Below are 9,081 nucleotides of genomic sequence, written 5' to 3' on the forward strand. Positions count from 1 at the left end.
TTTGGTTCTCTTTGAGAGAGGATCATTATATGAGTAGATTTCAATATAAAAGTAACTAATGTTACATTAGAACTTCAAAAATCTCAGGTAACTTTTTTTGAGGTAATAATAAGCTTACGTAACTTTAATAAAAACTAAACATAAAATAATGCTTAAGTGGATATTTATTTGTTAAATGAATCATTAATAAATTTACTATTTTTTAATAAGTATTCTTCTATGTTCAAAGTTCCAGCTTACTCTATTTTCTTTTCTAATTTTATTCTTTATAACAATTAAATTTTTACTTGAGGATATTTTTGTCATTTCATAAATATATACTTTTCTTTCCTTTCAACTTTCTATTGAACCATGCAAGGGAAGAGAAAGTTTTACCCTTTCTTTCCTTTCACTTTCTCTCATTCCAAACAACTAAAACAATCATCTCTCTTTCTACTCTCTCTCTTTCCTTTTACTATCTTTCCTTTTTGCTTCTTTCCTTACACTTTCTATGTCTAACCAAACACAGCCTAAAAGTCTCTTGATAGTGACCCTGAGCATTTGGAAATTTCTTGCAAATGTGCTTGAGCTTTTGGATGTCTCTTGGAAGAGTCCTTGAGCAATTGTAATCTAGTGAGATTATAGTGAAATCCCTTGGAAGTGCAAGGGGTCTGAATTGCTCTTGTGTTATGGGAGGAACCAGTATAAATTGCTTGTTTCCTCTCTCTCTCTCTCTCTCTCTCTCTCTCTCTCTCTCTCTCTCTCTCTCTCTCTCTCTCTCTCTCTCTCTCTCTCTCTCTCTCTCTCTCTCTCTCTCTCTCTCTCTCTCTCTCTCTCTCTCTCTCTCTCATCTCTGTTTTCTATTTTATCCGTTGCACTCAGACTCTGAATCAAATTCTAAACCCATGAGACTCTGACCAGTATAAACACTTAGGAAAAGAACTAGAAAAAGCCAACACATTGAACCCCCCTTTTCTTGTGTTTTTCTCACCTTCACGTAGGATCAATTTAGTCTTATACTCGCAGAGTCTTATATGTTTAGTATCCATACTTTCGAAATTGCACGGCTGTAAATGGTATTTACATGATAAATAAATAATATAAACGATTTTCTGATTTACAAAGATGCATCATTGGTATTCGATGCATGTATTTTTTAGACATTAATTTGATTAGTAGCTTGGCATAATGTTCAGGACCTCTACACCTTTCTGTATTATAACAAATGCACACTCTTCATGCATTCCTATATTTGAAGCAATGTTTTTAACAGCATCTTCACTTCTCAAAGCATAAGAAGTCTGCTAAAACTTTCAAAAGAAATTTTTATTTTCCCATTTTCTAAAACTTCATATTTGGAACTGGATCCCATGGATCAATCCAATTTCTCTTTCTGATAGAGAAGCATTGCATGTTAAGTTGGAGCTTGACTCTATATAACGTCAAATTATACACTAGAACATTCACTAGAAAAGTGATGCATAGTATGGACTTTACTTAATGAACATTGAGGACTTTTTCCTTTATCAATAAGTGCATATTGATATTGTTTACGGTGTAATTCAATTTGTTATTCATTTACGATGTAAATTATGGTTATTTTCAGAAGGTTTGTATGAATTTTTTCACATGAATTTTTTTTTTTTTTCATTTGAAGCTAGCCTTAACTATAATTTTTGTTTGCTATAAATATGGACCTATTCTTTTGGATTTGTGCATATTACAAATTTTGAGAGAAAAGCGTTTTTGGACTACTCTTCATTGATTTTTTAGAAATCAAACACTCGTTGAAATTAAACAAATTGATTAATCATAAAGTAATAAAATAAAATTGCCTAAAATTCACTATATATAAAAAAATCTTACTTAAAATAAGTAAATTAAATACATGTACATGTATTATCTCCAATTTTATAAGAAACCAACCCAATGTCTTGTGATTATAAATAAGACTCTTGATGAGTTAATTACTAAAGCAAGCTTAATTAGAATGCTGGTTGAGCTTGACCTACCCTGCATGCATGCATCATACCCTATGTGTGTAGTTGTGATGCATGTAGGGTAGGCTCAACTCGATCCCTTAATTAAGATTAAGTAAGTTTTAAGAATTGCTCGAAGAGTCTTATTTATAATCAAAAATTGAGTTATTTTCTTGTCAAATTGGAGATAAAGCATGTAGGTATTTTTTTATTAACTTATTTTAAACAACTATTAGGCTTTTATATGTGTTTCGTCCCTGTAATTAGGGGTCATTTAAAAATTGGTCCCTGTATTCGTTAATCCTGGCAAATTACCCCTGCAAAATTTAATCATTTAAAATTTAGTCCCTCTCCCCAATTAATCACTGTCACATCACTAATTTGATTACGTGGCACTGTTGATAATGTAGATGGACAAAAATACCCTTGTACTCATTAGACCAATAAGAAATGATAAAACTACCCCTCTCTCATCTTCTCAAAAGCTTCTTCCCTCCTCTTCTCTTCTCTGCAACACAGTTTTACAATTGAAAATTGAAATTGAGCAATGAACAAAAGCATAAAAGAGAAAGTTAAGGGCAAGACAATATCAAATGTTGTTATCAGGTTATGAAAGAAGACATTGCATTGGAATTGAAACTTCCTACCAAACGGTCCAAAAAGTCATCTTCTCCTTCATGGTCGTAACTCGGGCGAGTTGACTCACCAACAACAAAATGTCACGCCTGGATTTCTTGTATTCGACGAAGGATTGAATTGAAAGAGGGTGGAATTGGTGGAACTCGGGGATGCTACTCGCTCACACACCACTAGAATTGGTGGAATTTAAACACCAATCAATCTCGTCGGCGATGGTTAAATCGTACATAAGAAAGGAATTGCACAAATCTAAACAAGGTAAATGGATAATTTGAATGGATCTGGAAATTTTTGCAGCAAGAAGGAGCACAACTACAGGGACGAATTTTTAAATGACCCCTAATTGCAGGGACGAAACACATATTAAAACCCAACTATTAATAGTTTTCATTTGTAAGATTTTCCATAAATAGTGAATTTTGAGATAAAAGTTAGTTTAATTCTCAGTAGTCTATATTTTTAATTTCAATGAGTGTTTGATTTCTCAAAAATCTATGAATAATAGTCCAAAATACTTGATCTCTGAAACTTTTTGTTATCTGCACAAAGACAAAGGAATAGATCCATAGTTCTAGCAGAACAAGATTATTTGAAGTTAATAGTTGCTTTAACTTCAAATAAAATGAAAGACAAAAATTAAAGTGAGAAATTTTATACCAAACTTTAGCACATAACCATATTTTTATTGATAAAGGAAAATGTCCTACAGAATATTCATGAAGTAAAATTCATGTCATGCATCACCTTGCTAGTGAATATTCTACAGCAACATATGCTCTTATATAGTTAGCCTCTATCTCATTATTGCAATGCTTCTGTATCAAAAAGAGAGAGGGATTTTACCATCGGACCTTGTTCCAGATCTAAAGTTTTAGACAATGAGAATATCAAAAATTTCTGTTGAAAGTTGGAATATTTTGTAGCAAACTTATAGTGATTTCATAAGTAAAGATGCAGTTAAATCAAAAAAATGCTTCAAATATAGATTACCGAGATTGGTCATTTATTTGGTTTTTTTTTTCCAGGGTACTCATTCATTTGAGATTGAGTTTTAAAATCCAAAATACATTGTTCAACATTTCACTTTCTAAAGTCTCAAATATGCTCATGGATACTGAAATTTTATCTATCTCATAATTTTCTTCATCATATTGTAATTTTTATTTATATTTTGATTTGAATTTAGATATGGACTCATGTTCCGAATGTGTTAGAAATAACAAGATCATCATGAGTGCCTCGCCCAGGTAGGAGTGGACCTAAGCTTGATCCTAAGACAACAGAGAAAGTGTATGAGCCCCAATAAGAGGATGTTGAGATGCAAGAAGCACTTGCTGAGATTGTAACTGAAGAGTAAGGTTAGATTTGACTTTGTATCATGACTTTGCTGTGTGTGTGTGTGTGTGTATATATATATATATATATATATATATATATATATATATATATATACACGCACTATAACTCCTATGTTTTATAGCACCTAGGAGTGAATATACACCACGTCGCTATCTCAGATTTTATACACCACCTAGGAGGGAACTTGCATCTCAACAGTGAATATACACCACGTCGCTATCTCAGATTTTATAGCACCTAGGAGTTATAGAGATGATACCCACCCTGTGTATTTTTCCCACACTCTCTGGATTTACTCAACACTCTATTTTTCTTCCTCTCACACACTTCTACACACAGAAGCAGAAGCTTTACATTTTTCTTTTAGCTTCTGCTTTCCCTCTGTGTTGCTTGTGTTTTTCCTTCACTACGTTCCCTCTATTTATAGAAGGAAAGAGCACTGAAAACAACAAAATAGCAGCTTCACATGCACTAAAAAGAAGGAAGAAAAGTCAGGCAATGCAAGCTGCAAATCACATGTTGTACAGCCACCGAAAGAATCCACCGAAAGCTTCACATAGGTTGTAGACTTTTGAAAATTTGCAACAAAACAATTTTGGCTGGAAACAGCCCATGTGAGTGGGGCCATCAATTCCCCCACCAGCCAAAAGGAGATATCCTCGCAATTCATTCACTTGCGATCCATGCCGATCAACTCGGCACAAAGTTGAAACTCTTTCATCCACATACACACACGTATACTTGTACCGCCGTTGCTGCACTCAACGGAACCCACCGCCTGAACACCCTTGGTCAGGAGGACTTACGACACAAGGAGCCGGTCGAACCTTTCGTCAAACCACGGCTCTCCTTCATCAGTGATGAGGATGAATTCTGAACTAGGGTACCTGGTGTCATCCACATACACGTATACTTGTACCGCCGTTGTTCACTCAACAGAACCCGCCGCCTGAACACCCTTGGTCAGGAGGACTTTCGACAAAAGGAGCTGGTCGAACCCTTCATCAAACCACGGCTCTCCTTCAACCCTAGATTCTTCATCAAGATCTCCCTCTTCTGTGGCAACTCTTACAGGATCATACATATCCTTGTAGTAAAGTATATCCTCCATTTTTGGCTTCCAAATGGTGTAGTTTGTAGAAGTGAGTTTAATCATCGTACCAGTGTTCTCCTCCATTTAATTTACACTATAAGCTCCAACCAGAGCTCTGATACCAGTTGTTGGGCTCTGATACCACTTGTTGGGCTCGACGGGCTTAACGCAAGTGTAAATTAAAATTTTTACTATTCACGTGAATTACTATTCACGTAAATCACTATTCACAAAATTACTATTCCATAAATAGTACCGCAGCGGAAGCAAATGGAACACCAATATTTAATGTGGAAAACCCTCTAATACCGAGGGAAAAACCACGGGACAAACTCTGAAAAATATTCCACTATATTAAAGAATATTACAATATTCTCTCCACTCTCTTACACACACAAGAGATACAATATAGTGTTTCCTGTGAGACCCACTCCTATTCTAATGCTATTATTTTATAGCACCTAAGAGTTATAGAGATGATACCCACCCGGTGTATTTTTCCCACACTCTCTGGATTTACTCAACACTCTATTTTTCTTCCACTCACATGGGCTGTTTCCAGCCAAAATTGTTTTGTTGAAAATTTTCAAAAGTCTACAACCTATGTGAAGCTTTCGGTGGATTCTTTCGGTGGCTGTACAACATGTGATTTGCAGCTTGCATTGCCTGACTTTTCTTCCTTCTTTTTAGTGCATGTGAAGCTGCTATTTTGTTGTTTTCAGTGCTCTTTCCTTCTATAAATAGAGGGAACGTAGTGAAGGAAAAACACAAGCAACACAGAGGGAAAGCAGAAGCTAAAAGAAAAATGTAAAGCTTCTGCTTCTGTGTGTAGAAGTGTGTGAGAGGAAGAAAAATAGAGTGTTGAGTAAATCCAAAGAGTGTGGAAAAAATACACCGGGTGGGTATCATCTCTATAACTCCTAGGTGCTATAAAATAATAGCATTAGAATAGGAGTATGTCTCACAGGAAACACTATATTGTATCTCTTGTGTGTGCAAGAGAGTTGAGAGAATATTGTAATATTCTTTAATATAGTGGAATATTTTTCGTAGTTTGTCCATTTATCACATTTTTAGCATAACATATACAAGGCATATGGAACTTGCATCTCAACAGTGTTGCTTGTGTTTATATATATATATATATACACCCAGTGTATTTTTCAACAGTGAATATTCACACGCTTCTACCAGATAAAGACTTCCCAAGTTATTGCCGTTTTAGTGAGAAAGGGTCAAAAACAAGCAAAATCTGAAATTTGACATGGTATTTCACTTGGCCTCCATTTAGACCGAATTTTCAAAAATCCTAAAAATCTACCAATAGTCATCTAAGACAAACAAAACAACAAATTAAACAATAATTGGTCAATAGGTTATGCAAAAAATGAGATAAATGGATTTTTCATAGGTGTTTCCTACGAGATTTTAAACGTTTCCGATGAGATTCTAATCCGTTGTTTAATTGTGACCATTAATTAGATTGTTAGCTTTCCAACATTTAAAATCTACCATTAGTCATCTGAGACATACAAAACAACAAATTAAATAATAATTGGTTAATAGGTTATGCAAAAAATGTGATAAATGGATTGTTTCCTATGAGGTTTTAATAGTTTCCGATTAGATTTTAATCCGTTGCTTTACATCAAGATTTCTCCATTTAAAAAATGTTCAACAGGAAGAAGTCATAGATATGCTTGTTAGCTTTTCAATGAATGTTCACTCGCTCCTACTAGATAAGGACTTCCCAAGTTATTGCCGTTTTAGTGAGAAAGGGTCAAAAACAAGCAAAATCCGAAATTTGACATGGTATTTCACTTGGCCTCCATTTAGACCGAATTTTCAAAAATCCTAAAAATATACCATTAGTCATCTAAGACATACAAAACAACAAATTAAACAATAACTGGTCAATAGGTTATGCAAAAAATGAGATAAATGGATTTTTCATAGGTGTTTCATACGAGATTTTAAACGTTTCCGATGAGATTCTAATCCGTTGTTTAATTGTGACCATTAATTAGATTGTTAGCTTTCCAACATTTAAAATCTACCATTTGTCATCTGAGACATACAAAACAACAAATTAAATAATAATTGGTTAATAGGTTATGCAAAAAATGTGATAAATGGATTGTTTCCTATGAGATTTTAAAAGTTTCCAATAAGATTTTAATCTGATGCTTTACATCAAGATTTCTTCATTTAAAAAAATGTTCAACAGGAAGAAGTCATAGATATGCTTGTTAGCTGTAATATCCCGCCTGTCAGTAACGGTATATTACCATTCGATCATGCCAGAGGATTAATATTTCGGAAAGCAAGTTAATGGAAAATATTTTATGAGATGTCAGCTTTTTACAGGAAAAGTATAGAGTCGTTTTAAACACGTTCAAGGCAAGGGCAAAATGGTAAATTCATGTGGAAAGGATATTTATTTGGATAAGGCACCAAAAATATCTCATTTCCAATCTTCTTTCTCTCTCTAGGTTTTGGCAAGAGCTTTCTCCTTCCTCTCTCTTCTCCATCGATCTCTCTCTTCTATCCTCACCTCATCAATTCATAAAAGACTCTTGGTTGGTAATGATATATGTATCATGGTTTCTTCTTCTTCTTCCTCAAGAAACAACTAGAAGCTTTGGCTATTTTCATTACTTTCCCTCCTCACCAAGAGAAGTTCATGAAGCTAGGATTTGGTTACGGATCATGTGGAAAATTTGAAGCAACTAGAGTAAGGTTCTAACCCATGTCCTTACAAGACATCAAAATCATGTGGAAGCTTGATTTGGTTTAAGGTTTTGAAGATTTCTTGAACCAAGAAGCTAGGGTTTGTTAATGAAGTGGTAATTTGAAAGAGGAAACCTAAAGATTGATGATCATCAAGTATTATGGTGCTTGAATTGCAAGAAAAGATAGCAAGATTATGTGGTTTGAGCAAAGGAAGTAAATGATCACAAGTTAGGGTTTTATCATGATTGAGCTTGGAGCTTGGAGTTGTTGCAAGAAACTTGTTAGGTGAGTTCCATAGTTAGTTTTCCCACCCTTTGGGATTATGTTTATGTCATGCTAGAATGTTATGAAAAACTACGAAAATTCTAGAGTTATGCATGAGATTGTTGCCTTTCCATTGTTATGCTTTCTATATTTGTATTTGCTTGCTTCAAGAATGTTTTTCAGGTTTCCTATGATCCATATGCCTTGGGACACTTAGTGATGATGATTTTTGGTTTAAAACATCAATTATGCAGTGGTTGAACTGCATCAACTCGCCACGGCGAGCAAGGGTAAAAAACAACAAATTTAAGCGACGTGGTTCATTTTCCAGATTTGCCTTGGAACTTGGTGCAGGAGGATATAGTGGGATTCTGCATCTTCATACACATGCTTTGAGGGATTGTGTGGTCCTTGTTCTGTACCAAATCCCATGCGTGTCTGTCTCTGATTGATCAAGACAGATTTGCTTTGCTTTGGCTTTTTGCTTTTCACCTACTGTACTTTTCATGAAGTAAGCATGTGCTGAGTTGAACATTCTGATCATCAGAATGTTCCATTTGTTTCACTTAGGATGATTTGTATGACTACCATTTGATGTAATCAAATCCTAATAGTGAAACATGATGAAGAGCAATGTTATTAACATTTAGGATGATATTCCTTGTGGAATATTCCTAGTACATCAATGTTCATAGTCTTAAATGAACATTGAGTATCCTTTTTTGCATAATCCATTTATCCATTCAAATTAATTTGGATATACGCACGTGTATGTCAAAATTAAGAGAGAAATAATTTGTCATTTAGTTCTTTTCTCTTTTATTACTTTTTTTACTTGAGTGTGTCTAGATAAATTTAAATTGGGGTTGTATCCAAGTTAGAATTTCTCATCAATCAAATATAATAAAATTGGGTTAGCAATACTCTCTTAACAATAAACTCGGACCACAAATTGAAACTTGTTGAATTATGAATATAGCTCCTAGGGTTCTCTCCACTAGAGTTTCTAGCCGCCACCTTCTCTTGGTTGTTGCC

The sequence above is a fragment of the Medicago sativa genome, chromosome 6 (genome assembly GCF_051527215.1).
Source record: "Medicago sativa cultivar Bolivia chromosome 6, Bolivia_mono, whole genome shotgun sequence".
Classification (NCBI taxonomy): Eukaryota; Viridiplantae; Streptophyta; class Magnoliopsida; order Fabales; family Fabaceae; genus Medicago; species Medicago sativa.